Source organism: Bombus pascuorum, chromosome 2 (assembly GCF_905332965.1).
Source record: "Bombus pascuorum chromosome 2, iyBomPasc1.1, whole genome shotgun sequence".
NCBI classification, from domain to species: domain Eukaryota; kingdom Metazoa; phylum Arthropoda; class Insecta; order Hymenoptera; family Apidae; genus Bombus; species Bombus pascuorum.
The window spans coordinates 22,605,267-22,624,688 of NC_083489.1; the positions used below are offsets into that span (position 1 = coordinate 22,605,267).

The 19,422-nt window shown below is 28.8% G+C and overlaps 1 protein-coding gene across 5 annotated transcripts in view; it reads right to left on the reverse strand.

Annotated features, from left to right (window-relative positions):
- LOC132904609 (adenosine receptor A1-like) overlaps positions 1-19,422 on the reverse strand; it is a 305,875-nt gene that overhangs the window by 124,210 nt on the left and 162,243 nt on the right. The window lies entirely within an intron of this gene.

Consider the following 19,422-nt stretch of genomic DNA (forward strand, 5'->3'; position numbering starts at 1 on the left):
TGTTTATTAATCGTAGATAATATATCATTCAACGTAATAGAAAATAGATAAACAATTACACAAAATTCAGATTACAATTTAAAATTGTACCTCATATAAAATTTTTCTTTCCACATTATCGTCCTGAAACAATATCATGGTATTATAATATTATGTGCAATTACTGTAAGGTATTATTTGGTATTGAATAATAATAAAGTATTCAATCTTACTTATATGACTTTTAAAATTTTTAATTTATATAGATTTACCGAGATAAGCTGTTACCTATGACAACCCACTGATATTATATTAAAGATAATTATATTAATATTATATTAATGATATTATATTAATTAAATGTTAAGATTATTATTTAAATATTATTTATATCGTAAAGCAAGATATAATAGTAAGAATTTCGTCTGCTTCATCTAATATTCAACAAGTAACGTATCTTGGAAGCTAATATACATATGTATGTTTTATGTACCAAATTTTAAAATTGTGATAAAAAAATTTTAAGTAAAAATTTATTTCGATCCTTTAACGCTAAAGAATTAAATTCATTATCTATGCAAACTGGATATTATGGTTTCACTATCAGAAAATAATGCGTGCAGTCTAGAAGGCTGATACCAGATAACAGTTCCAGTACGTTGAACATGTATGCAAATTACGTTCCAGTGAGACTTTTTATTTCATCATACGTTGCATAGAAATAATAGCAGAGTATTACGGACATATATGTACTTATAAACAGGAGAACAAGTTGTTGCTAATTAGGTTCTACTTGGCTAATGTAAATTTTTTAATTAAAACAATTTTCTTAAGTACGTAAATAAATAAATCGATAGATTTATTTATAATATTTATAATATTATTATTTTTATATTTCTTAATGCTCGATACTACGTATCTTTTGCAAGAAAAAAGGACAATGTGTCTATGTATTTTGCTAAAAATCATTTAATAACTTTTAAAAATACAAAAAATCATTCGAATTCTTCAAAAGCTAATAAACCTATAAAATTATTATCAAAGATTGTGTGACTGGTCATTTTGACTGCTTTGGTGATTTCAATGATAAATACGAAATTTCTCACTGCTAGTACGTATTATTAAGAATATAAAAGCAGATGCGGAGCTATAAAAGGAAGAGAAGTAAACAATAAAATAAATGGAAAAATTTATTTTGAATATATTAGAAATGCCTTGTGCAATTATAAATGATAATAATATAATAATTATAGAACAATATCCAAAGAAATCATACAAAATTTTTAAATATAACATAATATATTATAAATGACTATTTTAAAAATATTTTCTTGTACATTTACAATCCGTAAATTGGATCCTCGCAATAAAAATAATATTTCAAGATCAACGTTTGTACGACAATTCTAAACATTTGTATTTAAATTTTTAAGAATAATACAAAGATGATATTTCAAGGACAACGTTTGTATGACAATTTTAAACATTTGTACTTAAATTTTTAGAAATAATACAAAAATGATATTTCAAGGTCAACGTTTGTAGGACAATTTTAAACATTTGTATTTAAATTTTTAAGAATACAAAGATAATATTTCAAGGTCAACATTTGTAGGACAATTTTAAACATTTGTATTTAAATTTTTAAGAATACAAAGATAATATTTCAAGGTCAACGTTTGTAGGACAATTTTAAACATTTGTATTTAAAAATTTAAATGAAATGTAAACGAAATATTATTTTATATTATGAAATATTATTTTTATTGCAAGGATCCAATTTACGGATTGTAAATGTACAAGAAAATATTTTTAAAATAGTCATTTATAATATATTATTATATTTGACTAAATTTTTGAATATACGTTATTTTACTTGAATAAACAAATAATCTTTTATTTGATCAATTTAATTATTTAGCTATCGAATGAAATTGTTTTTTTAATCGATTTATTCGATTTATTCGATTTTAACACAAAATAACTTTCCATATCTCATCTCTGAAATAAAAAGTATAGAGCAGTTAAAATTATTGATTTATTATTTATTATATTATTATTATTTATCTTTATTTCAAATAAACTGTGCTTACGCATATTCCATTACTGCCATTCACACTTCTTATTACGACAGACATACTCTGCTCATATGCTATTGACGCATACCGACCTTTTAATATGTTTCATAATACCAACATAAATATTCTACAAGTAATGCACAACACATAGAACCGATCTAAAAATTTCATCATTTATATTCGTCGCTGTTGCTTACATTATCAACGTTCTCGTGTTCTCCAACAACCATAAAATCGATCATTTTGGTCACTGAAACAGGTTTGCAGCAGTTGGCCTGTTTTCGTCGTTTCGGCAACGCCTAGATACGCAAGTCGCTAGGAAATCGATTTTTCAGTACACGAAACACATTCTGTTCCGCATAAATAACAGAAACGTTTCGATTATACGAAATTTCCCTCGCTCGTACCTTTGAAATCAGATTTCATACAGGTGTAAGATTTAGACGGCTGTGAATCGAAGCGTACACGTTTCTCTGTCATTTTCGCTGTTGGTCCGGATATGTTTTCTCCTCGACAGACTACTAGATAGCAAACGCCTAGAACAGACGTAATAAATTCGCTTGTGTTTTCTTCCTTTTCGCCCGTGGGTCCTTCCACAAATCGTGGATTTAATCGAGAGCTCGTTTAGTTGTCACGATCCATTATGTCCCTTGCACAACGCATCGTGCAACAGTATTGCATTCATGGCAAAATCTATTCTTTATCGTTTCCATTATACCAATTCTGAGATTAGATTCGAACATCGCATACCTATTTGATAATATTTGAATGATTAACGATAAGTGGTGATAGATAGTTTTCTTACATTATTTTCTTATATAGTAATTTGTCACAAGGTAAATGTATGATACATATATGATAATTCGAACATTCGTTATCTGTTAGAAGAAATTGTTCGGAATGATGAACTTGACGATATATTTAAAGGGAGTAGAAATCGGTGGGGAGGTAGCTATTTGAGAAATTCACCCAATTTTTAATAACAAAAAATTTGCTATAGATATCAGTTACATAAGTTAGCAACTTTATTATGAATAAAGAGAAAGACATGTACTTTTGTAATCAATTAGATGCAGGCACATTTACAAGCAACTTAACATTATAACAGCTAAGTGTTTCGAAAGAACCAGAGCAATAAGATTAGTCAATTACATTTAAACAAACAACATTCGTAGTCTTTACTAAAGTCAGCACTTAAGACCAAAGAAACTCTGAACTAAGTTGCATCGTAAGCTAACCTTAAACTAATCCTAAACAAACTTGGAACTAACTATAATCCTAACAACGTGGCACGCTTCAAACGTGTCTTTCTATCTTACGGGCTAAAACCAGTCAACAATTAAATTTACGACGCTCTTAATCACAGTCCAACGAGGACGTATCAATCATTATAGCTTGCAGCAGAGAGTTTCAGTGTTAAATTAGTTTAATGCAAATAAAATAGGTTTTATTTATTGTATGCCTCTTGTTTTCGTTGAATCACAAAGGACGCTTGAGAAACGTAATCGGATTGTCTCGTAAATGCGTTAAAACGATACGAACCTTTTTGCAAAGTCTCTGTACAAGTTTCGCTTATATAATCACACGTATACATTTAAAATTAATCGTTTCGCTGAATCCGATTTGAATAACTTTTTTTTGCCTCTTAAGCTGTGCTTAATGCTTAAATACGTAAGCTCATTGCTAGAAGCTCTCCGTACAAAAGAACATTAGCATTAATATAGCTTTTCAAATTGGTCTAATAATAGATGATAATATAACATTGTTAAAACGTCGTATGTATGATATTATAAATGATATTAAGACAAAATTAAATGAATTATCCGTATGTGCAAACTAGCTCTTTATGTTTTTAATATGTAATTGTTTTATGCAATTTTATATTTTTATGAAAGCAGTCAGAGAAATGGACTATATATAGAGGTTTGTTCCACTTATAAGTAACGCAATGAATATATTGCTTTAGGTATTTTATATATTTTTGTACATTACATACATTCCTATTAGGTAAAAATATTTTTTATTCCTGATTTATTAATTAATATTAAAGCATTTAAAATTGGTCTAATAATGGATGATATAACATTGTTAAAACGTCGTATGCATGATATTATAAATGATATTAAGACAAAATTAAATGAATTATCCGTATGTGCAAACTAGCCCTTTATGTTTTTAATATGCGATTGTTTTATGCAATTTTATATTTTTATAAAAGCAGTCAGAGAAATGGACTATATATAGAGGTTTGTTCCACTTATAAATAGCGCAATGAATACATTGCTTTAGATATTTTATATATTTTTGTACATTACATACATTCCTATTGGGTAAAAATATTTTTTATTCCTGATTTAATTAATAATTAATATTAAAGCATTTAAAATTGGTCTAATAATGGATAATATAACATTGTTAAAACGTTGTACGTGTGATATTATAAATGATATTAAGACAAAATTAAATGAATTATTAGTATGTGCAAACTAGCTCTTTATGTTTTTAATATGCAATTGTTTTATTGTTTTATCAGAGAAATGGACTATATATAGAGATTTGTTCCACTTATAAGTAACGTAATGAATACATTGCTTTAGATATTTTATATATTTTTGTACATTACATACATTCCTATTAGGTAAAGATATTTTTTATTCCTAACTTATTAAATTAATATTAAAAAAATAGACAGGTTTTTAATTGTGTACTTGCTATTATCGATTCACTCCCCCCTTTCTTTTCCTCTTTCTCTTTGTATGTTTGTAAACGTATAGTAAAATTTATAATATTTATCCAATGTTATTGCCAATGAATTACATAGTAGATAATTTCCTCTTGTCATCGATATTTTAATTTTCTTTTCTTTATGACGGTATATGACACCATGCTTTAATCAACTTTCTTCTGCAAGTCACATTTTTATCTTTTGCTCTTAATTAACTGAATTCTGGATTCCAATCTAAAAAAATGAATTGTGAAATTATATTATGAAAATAAATGATGTAAATTCGTTTATACATACATTTACGTATAGCAAGTATAAAAATCAAAGTAAAAATATTCAAACTTCTAATTTATCATCCAATAATTTGAGTATAATATTATTTTCATATTTTTGTATCGTTTACTAATTAATTAAATTGAATTTCTCTCTCTCTCCTCCTCCTCCCCCTTCTCCTCCTCCTCCTCCCTGTTGTCAACCGTTTTGATAATAGAAATATATTTGTTTTCTATGTTCTTTCTAACGGAGGTATAATGTACTAAAATAAAAACCAGTTTTACTGAAAATAAATTCATTTATCATTTAATTAGTTAATTACATTATGAAGTACAATATTGTTTATAAATATAAATTTTATAACATCGAGCGTAAAGAGTATAAACAATATAATTATATTTTGTTTAAAAACAATATTTTCTACCTGAATATAATAAAACACAAGCAATGATAGTAATACTCCTTCATTCATAAATATGTTTCTTTACATTAACCACGATTCAAGTCAAAGTTCCTTTTCGACGTTTTATTAATTTCGAATTAATTTCAATTTACATACTTTATAACACGATAAATTTATTTTCGTTAATTAAACGCGTTTATCTCGAAATGGACTGAACTTGTACTTCTTTACCCACAATTACCTGTTTCTTGAACACGTTTGATGCTTCAGACGTGAAAATAAGTAAAATTAATTCAAATTATTTCACGCGCTATAACGTCAAATTGCCTGGAAATTGTACGTGGCTTCGGTAACGGTAATATTTTACTCAGAATGAAGAACAACGTGGGTGTACTCGCATAAATTTTACACCGAGTTTCAATGAAATTATCCAGGAAAGTTAACAATTACAAAATAATAATAAACTTCTGAGTCCAAAATTGCACCACTACATGTATTATACCACGCGTACGTTTCAGTACACTGCTAAGCATCTAAAGCTAAATATGGAAATTGTTAAATGTATGTGAAAATTAAAAATAAATGGTACAAACGTTTCTATTCAAATAAGAAAAAAGTTTCATAGTTACGATTAAGAAGTTGCTTCGTTAATTCCATTACATAGTTTTAGATTTACTAATAATTTTATAACTTTTTTATCTAATTAATCTTTCATTAGGAAACATTTTTCAATTATGGAACTGTGTTAATATAAAATGGCGAGAGAAATTATTCAGATGAAATAAAATTGTACAAAGTACAAATTTTAAACTTAATAATAATTCAGATTAGATAGTATTCGTATATTTAAAAAATGTTTAAAAGTGTAGAACATTTCTACAGACGGATATAATCGTTCTAAATAAAAATAACAAATTAATCCAAAACAAACTTTTAATGTTCAAAAATATTTTTTAATCTAATGTTTCTATTAGAAGATAAGTAGAAAGAAAAACGAAAGGAATCTGTTTATGAAATTAATGAAAATTGATAAAAATCTAAAGATAACTCTTTTATGTAGGTAATTATTATTATAAATAAAATAAAAATAACATGACAATAGAACATAAACCTACAAAATAAATAATAATAATAATAAAGGAAGTAAAACAACGAATGTTTATTTATTCAGATCTGGAGATCCTATCATTAGCAAAATTAATGATTTACCAAATCCACAAATTCTAAATTACAAAAGTTACAAATACAAAAAAATTTATAAAAATGGCACGAGCAAATTACAATTGAATCATACAACGAATTTGATTGTTATTAATTTATAAATCTGAAAAATTTCATTTTATTCCAATAATTAATATTAACAAGAATTTCATTGCGTGTATTAGCAAAATAGGAGATTCTGTAATCCTTGAACGATAGATTATTAACTAATTGTAATGTGTAATTTCGACGGCATATAGATAGCGTGTAAACTTCATTTTGCAACTTTTTAATAAATTCCTTAGAATTGCTTCTTTTTCGCAATTACATATTCCAACCTGATTGCTCGACTGAATGATTTACCAAATCCACAAATTCTAAATTATAAAAGTTACAAATACAAAGAAATTTATTAAAAAAGGCACTAGAAAATTGCAATTGAATCATACAGCGAATTTGATTGTTATTAATTTATAAATCTGAAGGATTTCATTTTATTCGAATAATTAATATTAACAAAAATTTCATTGCGCGTATTAGCAAAATAGGAGATTCTATAATCCTTGAAGGATACATTATTAACTAATTGTAATGTGTAATTTCGACGGCATATAGATAGCGTGTAAACTTCATTTTGCAACTTTTTAATAAATTCCTTAGAATTGCTTCTTTTTCGCAATTACATATTGCAACCTGATTGCTCGATTAAATTTATAATTTTGAAAGCTTCTACTTTCACGACACACGTTTAAGTTAAATCATTAACACAGTCGAACGTTTTATTTTGTCCGCAATTACATGCTTGCCGGAGGCTAGACGAACGGTTCGCGACTGGAACGTTATAACGGGTACTTTCGAGAAATCACAGATGCTCCTGCCCGCACCAATTATCGCACTCGCGATGCACAGAGTGGCTTTCTCGCCGGTTCTACAATCGTGACAGTCCAACCGAGCAATTTCTCCGAAATAATTATCTCAAACTATCTGGAACGTTTCTCGGTGACCTAACACGATGACTCGAGGGAGAGCGGCAACTCTTTCGCTTTCGAGCAAAGCTCGGTTCTCGATCGGTGAGAGAAAACACGCAACAAAAAGATGCTGTGTAACTACACTGCTGCCGAGTAACTATACTAATAAAGCATTTACCCGGCGTTGTCCGGCAAAAGAAGGCGGGTGCTACTTAAACGAGAGGGCTAGCTCCGTTAATTAGCCGTTAGAAAGTGGCTCAAAGGCGTCATTTCGTTTGAGTAGCGTCACCCTAGTGTGTCGGCGAGCAGCTCGAGCGAAAACTCGAGCTTCTTCGGGTACAGGCCCGCTCGATACCTCGGCGCAGACGATTCAAAGCTGTACAGAGACGCTCGTTAAACCCTCTCCTTCTCAACGACTAGTATCTTTGCTAAGTAGAAAACGTAAGCGGCGTAGATCGGTTGAAAACGCTTTCTGGTTATTTAAACCGGCTGCTTAGAGATCGGACTCATTTCCGCTTCGTAAATAATTAGGATTCCTCTTTTGATAATACCAGACAGGGATTCTGTGCTGCAAAAGGAAATTCCAAGGAAGATAATAAGCTGGAAATGCTACAGCTTTCGTCTATAGGTCTTGCTGGAATTAATTTCCTCGTCTGCGGTCTGTCGAAACTTTAATGTTTGGATCGCGCTTTGTATTTGGAATTTGTGTGATCACTTGAAATTATTGCACCAGCACCCTCTTGCGCGAGATCATTCCCTTGTTCGATTATTTGTTGTAATCAGAAATTACTATTATTAAGTTGTATCTCCTTCCTCGATTGCTTTATATCAAAATACTTCTTTTTAACAGGCAAGTGACATAAAGGTCAGAAAAGTAATAAAAATGAATTTATCATATTTTTCTTGTATGGGGAAAATATATTTTTATTTGTGAATTTATACAGGTTGTGTCAATAGGAATTACCAACTGAGGTAACTCGTTATCTTTTGACTTTCTAAAAAATATTTGAAATGAAATTTATTGTATTCGAGCAGACTTATCGGATGAATACATCTTGATCTTCTGATGCCCTACATTTTCTGAAATATCAAGCTGACTTTGAGTTTCTTTATATAACAATATTTTATATAACCACAAAAGGAAACGAAAATTTATGTTAATAAATAAGTAATGTTGTTGCTATATATATGGAATTTATATATATATATAAATTGGAATTATATTATTGGAATTACATTTATATATATATATATATATATAAATACTTCTTTTATTTATGGATGTTTTATTTATTTATGAATGTTTATTTATTGAGATCTAGAGATCCTATCATTAACAAAATTAATGATTTACCAAATCCACAAATCAAATTTATGTTAATAAATAAGTAATGTTGTTGCTATATATATGGAATTTATATATATATATATAAATTGGAATTATATTATTGGAATTATATTTGGAATTATAAATTGGAATTAAATATATATAAATTTATATATATTTAATTCCATAATATTTAATATGTTTAATTCCATATATATATATATATATATATATATATATATATAAATTCCATATATATTTAATTCCAATTTATAATTCCAAATATAATTCCAATTAAAAATATATAATTATATATATATATATATATATATAGTGTGTGTGTGTGTGTGCGTGTGTGTGTGTATATGGAAGGTATATTACATACACATTTAATACATTAGACTTTCATTTAGATATTTAACTTCATTAAATTGGCAGTATTAATAAAATTAGACCTATATAATACCTATATAATCTAGTAAATATTATTAATATTTAGAATATTATTATAGATAATATGTAAAATTTAATAAATATTATCTTCATGACAACTTCTGACTTGGAAAATTTTGCTAATATTGTTAGTTCTGCTTTGCGAGAGAATCACAGACTTTCTATGTTGATAAAGATACGGCTTCATGTACAAGTTGAAAGTTAGAGATTTCGTTTTTACCTCGTTATAGTCTTACTTGAAATAGATTGGAGGATCTGCATAATTTATACAATTCACTTGTAAAATTTCACCTAATTTACTACCTGATTCGTTAAGGTAATTTATTTAGTTATGTAAGATAATTTATTAGTACCGACAATTTGTCTTGTAAAATTTCATTAATAATGAAGAAAATTGAAATAGATTGGAGGATCTGCATAATTTATACAATTCACTTGTAAAATTTCGCCTAATTTACTACCTGATTCGTTAAGATAATTTATTAGTACCGACAATTTGTCTTGTAAAATTTCATTAATAACGAAGAAAATTGAATTAGCTGGGAAAAATGAACGAAACACTTCACTTTGACAAAACAATGGTTTCGACAAACAAGGAATCATATTTGGAATCTCGATTCACTAATCGGATCACGTGTTCTTGTTCTTTTAACAAGTTTCTTCAGAAATAAGATCGATTTCGGATTTTTATGTCTTGTTTTCACGCTACTTGAAAGCTTCTTATTGATGTTTTACTGATGCTTAATCACGTAAGTTTAAAATGATAAATTTGACGATTTAAAGAATTTAAAGAATTTAGTATGTGAATATTAGGTACTTATTTGAAGAAAAGTATTTGTCAAACACTTGATCAGTTAGTTATTTTTGAAGAAGAAATGGCAATATTTTGTGTTATGACGAGCCCCATCAGTGACAAAATTAAAATCAAAATTTTTCAAAAGAAAATCAAAATTTTGAAAGTTCAATAGAAAATATTTAATTGATACCAAAAATTTAGATAAAAATTTTAAACGATTATTGCAAAAACACAAAATTTAAGTATAATGTCAATAGCTGTTATGTACAGTTGCATAATAAGTTAATTAAATGATACAAATTGTATAGAGCTACATCAAAATGCAATAATCAGAAAACCACAAAAATTTAATCTTCTGTTACATAATATTCGATCGTAATCACTTATTTCGTTATATTTACGAAAGGGAGAACAGCAAATTACTACGTTCGGTGAACAAGTATTTCTAAATACGTAAATAACTTTATGGAATCGTGTGATTTGATAAGAGAAATGCCTTGATAAGTTGTAAAAACTTATGATGATAGAAGATGATGGAAGAGAATGGTTTTACCGAAGAACATGGTCGTATTTATCTCAGTAAGGCTTCTGCTATCCAGTATAGTATGTAATGTACATAGGTACTTTTCACGTAACATACACCCGTTTAATTAGATTACGTGCTTAGGAAGATCGTATTTTCCGATTAACCGAGCTACGCTTTTTCTCTAAATCGATTTCCTGATGAAATTCAGCAATTTGTGCTAAGTATCTCTTGAAATCTCAAGATTAATGTCTTATTCTATTGAACTTTTGAGAAAAAAGGACGTACAGAAAGATTTGGAATAAAACTTTTTAACTTTTAACATATCGCGATCGTTCGTTAAAATAAATGTTAGATTATAGAACATACCTCGCCCTTTTTTATTTTCAATTATTTTATCATGCTAAACACATAATTTATTATCCCAATTGTAATTTTAGTTCTAATACGATCTTCCATCAATTTATCTGTACCCTATTAATTACCCCCCAATATTGTAGAAATATTTATATTGTAGGAAATAAAATCGCATTATAAAATATGTACATATAGAGCTACGAGCGAAGTCCGCAAAGCGCGTGCCAATAGGGTAGGCTTTGTTGAGGCAATGTCAACATTATACATAGCTATCTAACAAAGGTCCAAAGAAATATTGTTCATCACTGAGTGAACAGCACCTTTTTTTTTTTTTTTTTTTTTTTTTGTCAGGTTTGCAGCGAGTATTGTGGATAAAAGTAAATCCATGTGGGCAGCGCCACGCTAAGTTCCTATTTATTCATCTCAGTCATATCGTTTCTTTCGAAACAAAGAAAATATCAATTAATGAAAGTATATGTAAGATGTGCAATCAATTCCAATTTCGTATTTTTAGTTAAAAGTATTTAACGCAACAGTATATTACGTAACAGGCACTTAAGTTGCGTTATACGATACGAAACTTGCTTTCAATGTTACATTTCATAAAAGATATAACTTAGAAAAAAACGAAGCTGGTACCCCGCTGGGGGTAGCCGCCCACATGCTATATTATTTTTTATTTATATTTTTTTTCTTCACCAACAAGATATAACACTTTACCAAATGTCCTTCAGGACAAATTGTAAAATAACCAAAATAAAATAAAAAAAAAAAAAATGTTACATTTCATTTATCCATAAGATTTTCATAATCGAGCCGCGAATTTGTATGCACCTGTAAGGAATTTAAATACGCAAAAGCACACGAAGCATCGAAAGTAAAATACTAATTACAATATTTACTAAATGAAACAGATATAGTGATACTCATAGAAATATGAATGTAGCAGTCTATAGTCAACTTCCAATCCCTAGAAAATAATACGTAATTCTAAAAATCGACTATTTACAACAATCAACAACTTGCAACCAATTAAAAAAGAACAAAGAGTATGCAATAGCCCGAAACGCCGAAACATTCTACTTCGTTTCTCTGTCCTAATCGCCTCGTTAAAAACACTTCAATTCTTCAAGCAGTCAATCGAAGCAAAAAGGATCATCAACGTTTTCCAAACAGTGAACTCTCACCCTGACGCCTGTCCTTTTCGTCCCTCGTAGTAACCATGGAAAAAAGTGGCTAGCAAGTTCGCATGCGTGCAAAAAGCCATTCACGCTCGCGCCAGTCATCATACGTGAGCGTAATTAAAAAAGTACCTTAGCAACGGCGGCAAGTTTTTCCTCGCAACTCTCCTCGCTTCGTAAACGGAGCCTCGTCGTTTCCGACTGAACTCTCCAGAGTCGAAAGCGTCGGAACTTCAACTTCTGTGAATCACGGCGACGCAATTAGGTCGAACGCAGCCATCTCGTGAAACGAGCCACGGCACGATGGCCAACATTCGAAGAAATGGCGAAAAAACAACGTTCGTCTTGCCAGAGCGAAACACTCGGCTGCGTTTTCACAGATTCGCACGAAACTTCGTAAAACGGGAAGCTTGAAAGCCTTCGACATGCGAATGTGTGTTGTCCGCTGTGTGTGCGTCATACTTTGCTCGGCGAAAGAAAGACGAATATGAGACGAGAATGCACTCGACAAAGGAAGAAAAGAAAAGGAAACGCGTGCCGAGTGTGGACAGTAGTCACAGGAGAAGAACAGGCTGACAGAGTGATTGTTGGAAGTGTGGTTTAATCCTAGAACTTCTGAAGCGTGAGCTGCCACGAGGAATATACATGTATGGTATAGTGCTTGTTTGTTCATTGAATTTCAGCTTCTTTTGCGTATTCTTTCTGTGAAAGAGAATTATTTATTGAAAAATAGTTTTTACAAAATTTGAATCTACGTATCTTCTAGAAAGAATTACAAAGATTTTTGCGTTGAATTTATTTGTATCGACATCTACTTGCAAAATGAGGTGTTACGTTTTTGCATATTCCTCGTGAAAAGAGAACTGTCCTTTTAAATATATGTTATATACAATGGCTATAAAAAGTATTGATTATGCTAGCTATGTATTTATCACGTGGCACACCATTTTCGCACGTAGAATAACCTCTTGCCGATTGTCTGTTTCTGTCTCATCGAGTATTACACTTGACAAGTTTCAAGCTCGACTTTCTCGAAAATAGAATTTTGTTATTCTTGATCGTCCATGGGTATAGAACCTCGTTAAAAATTGCTTTATTAGGAAATGATATAATAATTGGAATATTCATCACTTCGTGTAGCATTGTATTTTTTAAATAAATTATTATATTCGAATTACGATTATTACACAATATTTACTTCATGTTCGTGTTTACTTTTTCTCTTTAATATTTATTATGTATCTGTATACTTCTTTTAGAAACAATAATATTGATTAAATTAATAGAACTTTATATTTTACTAATATAATAAATAAGTATTTTATGCCAAAAGCAATCCTTGTGTCGATTTAGCAAATCTCAATCGTTGTTGTTCATCGAATCTTCAATTATTCACTTTGAATTGAATTTTCAATTATTCGCTTTAAAATGTCTTCTCTATAAGCAGTGATTTTAGAATAGTCTAATTTTAGAGAATATAGAATTTAGTTTAATAATAGTTTAGTAATACTCAGACTAAAAGCTAAATAATGTCAGGCGCGATTATACGTACTCGGAAGATTAATATGAATTATGGCGTAATTTACATATTTTAGATAATTTCTTAATGAAGACATTCAATCAGATAAAGTCTACCAAATTATACTTGTCATTTGTTCTTAATAATTAAATCGAGTTACGTACTTATTATTTGATAATTTATGGCAGTAATAAATAAATTATACTCTATCGTCAACTCTGATTTTAATTACATATTACCTACTCAATATAATTGGTGAACTTAAACCCTTTCACTTTGGTAACAGCTATTAAAATCAGATATTACAGAACATAATTGTGGAAGCCAGTAAAGAATAACATTACAACACAATGAGAAAAATATGAGTAGATACAGGTATGGCTAACAAATTAACTGAAACTGTTTTTTGTTGATACATTATAGACAGGTATATTATTCCTAAAATATTATGTTACATTACCTACTTTTTAGATACTTATTCATTACGGTTTGTCGAATATTTTACAAAGTATTCGAACACTCTAAATACTTCAATTATTTTAAAAATAAATAGTGAAAATTCAAATTATATATAAAAATAAAAATTATATATATATTCAAAAATATATAAAAATTTCAAAATAGTACAAATTATGAAAATGAAGAATATGAACTTTTATATATATACTCGTCATTGTACTTAAACATTGAACTATATTAGCGTGTATCGATAATAGGTGAATTTTCGTTCATAGAATATATGTAACATGATGGTTATAATTAACATGAGCATAGCACTGAAAAGTATTTTTTACGACGATTATGGTCGATATTAATAGTTACAAACCGTGCCATAAATGGGAAGTAATAACCATTAGGGACAAAAGAATTAAATATTGTTGATTAATTAACTTTCTATGTGTCTTGTGCATATTACGTTATTTTCAAGCTTTCCGTTACTGTTAGTTGTTCGACAGATCTGCGACAACTACGCATAACAATACGTTTCACTAACAAGAGTTGCGAACGTGATCGGTTTCCATATTCGAACCTCGTAACCGCACGTAAATTTCGTTTCATGGCTAACGATGCACGTTCCATTTTTTCACCGCGGCTTGAAAAATAATAAAAAGCTTTTGAAAGCAGCAAAAATCACGTTTATGTTGGTTGCTATACCATACGACGTATTTACCATTAAGAACACGTTATTGACAGATATCAAGGTCTCTAACATAATTATTTTTCAAAAGATTGGATTATACGGCTACGTGTAAGGTGTCTAAAGTTGAATTTTTCTAGTTTTATCGACTGGAATCTGGATATCAGCTCAAGTGCCATTGTAAAGCTTCATTGTACGAAACGTGCAACTAAAAAATGGAAAATGAAGAAAATGAAGAAAATGGATGCGTTATAAAAGTTGAGAGATATCTGAATATCTAAAAACTAAATGCTTCCCATGGAAATTATCAAAAGAGAATAAGAATTATCTTGCGGAAATGTAGGAACAAAATTATTCTTTGGGATCAAATAATATTGCATAAAAGATATAACTTAGAAAAAAACGAAGCTGGCACCCCGCTGGGGGTAGTCACCCACATGCTATATTTATTTTTATTTTATTTTTTTTTCTTCACCAATAAGATATAACACTTTACCAAATGTCCATAAGGCCAAATTGTAAAATAACCAAAATAAAAATAAAATAAAAAAAAAAATAATATTGAGATAAAATGAAATGATTGTCTTAGTTAAACTGGTTTAACAATAATTTTAAGATAGTACAAAATATATGCGTAAAAAATATTCTGAAATGGAATTATATATTTATGTAGAAAAAAATATATGAATATACATATATTTTTTTTTAAGTTAATTAATCAACAATATTTAATTCTTTTGTCCCTAATGGTTATTACTTCCCATTTATGGCACGGTTTGTAACTAATAATATCGACCGTAATCGTCGTAAAAAATACTCGTCGTAAAATAATTTGTATGAAATTTTCACTATTTATTTTTAAAATAATTGAAGTATTTAGAGTGTTCGAATACTTTGTAAAGTATTCGACAAACCGTAATGAATGAGTATCTAAAAAGTAGATAATGTAACATAATATTTAAAATGTACCAACAAAAATAATTTAGTATATATATATATATTTTCTAAAAAAATAACAATCGTGCGAAAATATAAAAAACACACATACATATATACATGAGGGTCGATACTCGTTACTTTTTATAAATATTTAAAGATAGAATTTTTCTTGGGTGGTTCAACCATTATTGACCTGGTTAAAGAATGAATTTTATATAAACGTCTTTTTAATAAGGTTAATATGTAATAATAGAATCTAAAACGACTAATTTACATTTATAGAAACGAAAAGTAACAGTTATGCGAATTATACAGAAGCCACATCGATTAACTTCATAAATTGAAAAATAACAGAAGGTCATAATGTAGCTATTAGAAGCATTCTTTTTTCATTTTTCTCGGAACTTATTTTTACAATACGTATTTACAAAAATAATTCATTTATTTTTCTAAGTATTGAACATTAATTGTATTAATTACTAAAATAGTAAAGTTAAAAAATGTACACAAAAATGAACAATCATTTTAACTTTTGGGAATATAAATGTATGGGACGATGCTTCTCAAAAAATAAAAAATAATACAGTACTTGACAATGTTAGCACAATGCGATTATTCTTGCTACTAATTCTTTTCTTTGAATTTCAATAACAAATTAAAGCACATCGATAGATATATCAACAATTATAAATAATACGTTCGTTTTACTCTCGGTCTTATTTTAATCGGAAAAGATGCAATGACATCGAATTCCATTTAACTTTTGCTGACGATGCTTCGTGCCTTTGTTTTAGTCGATTGCTCCATTCAATAAAAACATACAATCTAATTCGACTGTGCACTTAGTGCGCAAGACTATTTATAGAATGTGACAATACTAGCCAGATAAGTGTTCCCTATTCTCTTTAATCTCGCTAATGCAATATATTATTTCTGAAATATGTATTACTCTCATCAGATGTATCTTTTCTCTTGGAAATATCCAACTTTTCTATTTCACTGTCGTTTTGTATTTAATTTTATTAATCTATCAACTATATTTATTTTTGTTTCTTAATTAATTCTTCATATCAACTGCTACATTAGGTTATTAGCGATTCAGTTGAAATGAGTTTTATTCGCTGTTCAACATTAATGAGTGCGTAATAAACTAAAAAATATCCTGATTTTAGTTTCTATGTTTGTACAAACCATTTTAATACAAATATTTCGAATCAATATTTATCTCAAAAATATATTTTTATTTCATTTCTGAAAGAAAAAATAAAAAAATTTTTTTGCATAAATATAAATATAAAGATAATCGATTAAATATATCGTATGATGCATGGTGCAATTATTAAATTGTTGCAAAATTTTATTCACTCGCTATTATGTGACTTAAAGTATGCAAACACTTAGTTTCTACTATACTCATTCATCACCCCTTCAATTTTCCATAATCTCTACGTATTACGTAGCCCAGAGAAATATATATGAGAAAATATATCTATATAAAATATAAATATATCTCTAAAATAAATGTAATATATTTTTGCTATGAATAACGACATTGATGTAGAAAATGGAATACAAAAATTATAGAAAATCCAGTAAACCCTAATACCCCTTCAATAATTCATACAAAAAATGGAACCAATATAAAAATACTACAGAAAATAAAACAAATTGCAAGAAAACTAACTTCCACGACAATTCACTAATTCTCTTAATTAGAATAATCATAGTTAACGGAATTACCCTGCTTCCTGTATATAACAAACACCTATACATTTTAAACTGTGTTTTACCATCCATTATTCCAACACTTTATCCTCTTGACATCCTAACAACCGACCTGCGTCATGTTAAATTCATCGAGGCTTCGTTGTGCAATTCCAAAAGCTCGTAAAAACGAGTTCTCTCCCTTCTCCAGCCTCGAAACTCGGTTTTCTAAACACGAAACATCTCGTGAGCTGCACGCAAGTTGCGTTAATCGACATGAAAATCGGTCGTGAACAAAAGGTGACCTGGGTAAATGCAGCGGGTACACGGGAATCAAAGGGTTTAAGTTTAATTGGAGAGTAACGCGACGAACAGTCCACGTTGGAGGGGAGTACCTTCGGATAAAATTACCGTAGCCGCATTTTCTGCGCTGACATTTTTAACAAAGGTGGTCCGATTCCAGAGTAAACACTAATGAGGTCTCTCGAAGAACAAAAAGGAAGAGCTTTATGCCAGGTAGCAACAGGCTTCGCTTGAGATGTGTGACGAATCTACAAGGCTCTGTCTGTTAAGTGAGAACATAACTTGCAATCGAAGTTTCACACCGAAAATTACGGGTTTAGTCGGTTCTAAGAAGAGAGATGTGTACACAATCTCGTTGCTCTTAATCGTTCGTGCGGCTGCATTTACCACATTTCGTTACGTAGCATCGCGTAAATTTTTATGCGAGTGACAGTATTGGATGTTAAATGTTTGTCTGTTTTTTCTCCCCTTTCGAAAAAAGTACTTTTGTAAAATATTGTGTGGTAATTTAATGCAAATACACATTTCGAAGAGAATCGTTTTTATCAATCAAAAAATATCGACAGATCAAATTTGGAAACTGGGACTCTTTACCAATTTTTATGGGACTTCGTTTATATATATAAGCATCGAGCTAAACAAAAAGAGGTGGTTTTGAAAGAAATAAAAAAAAAAACAAAGAATAGAAAAATTTATTTATAAATATGTTTATAGTTGATGTAAAATTATAATTTATTACGAGTATAGTAATGTAGTATGTCCTGAACTATAATTCTTAGTTTCATAAAACATCATGCAAGTAATTTAGCATGTTCACTGTCAAAATTAAAATAGGAAACCCCTTCTTTCTTGAGAATCTCATCTTATTTGTATCTAAACGCCTTACAAAGTTCTTCTCAGTTAAAAATAAATTTGATCGTTATAATCATCTCTCAAGTTACGAACAGAATATTTAAGTTTAAGAACTTCCTACAATAGAAATAGAATCTAAATTTCCATTTGAAACATTGACACTGAGCTGGAAACCACGTAACTAATGATATGCATGTCGTGCAATATTTCTTCAACGATAAAATCCTCATCTTATGGTGATCTTAATAAACTACAATGTTTGTTTACTAATTAAAGCATTTGATAGATTTTCGGGTAAAATATGAAAAAAATATTTGTTATAATTTTATGAAATAAAATAAAATATACTTAAAATAACGAAAGAAATGTAGTTTTGAAATAATTTTATAAAGTAAACAATTTGTAAAATTATTGTTTTATTAACAGTCGTATTGTACTAATTGGCAAAAGTAAAACAAAGTTGTCAAAATTATATATATAATATTTTGCTAACCAAATATGGATTTTTATAATTTTTAGGTAATATGTATGAAAAAACAACTAGAAAATAACGTGGTGGTTCACAATTTGATATTACAGCTTCTTACACGCGTCAGCTTTTTATTTATACGCAAAATTAAATAAATTGGGAAGATAGGAAAAAATGTTACTCCAAAGATTTTGTATGTATAATATTATCATTTGGTCAAATATAATTTAAACTT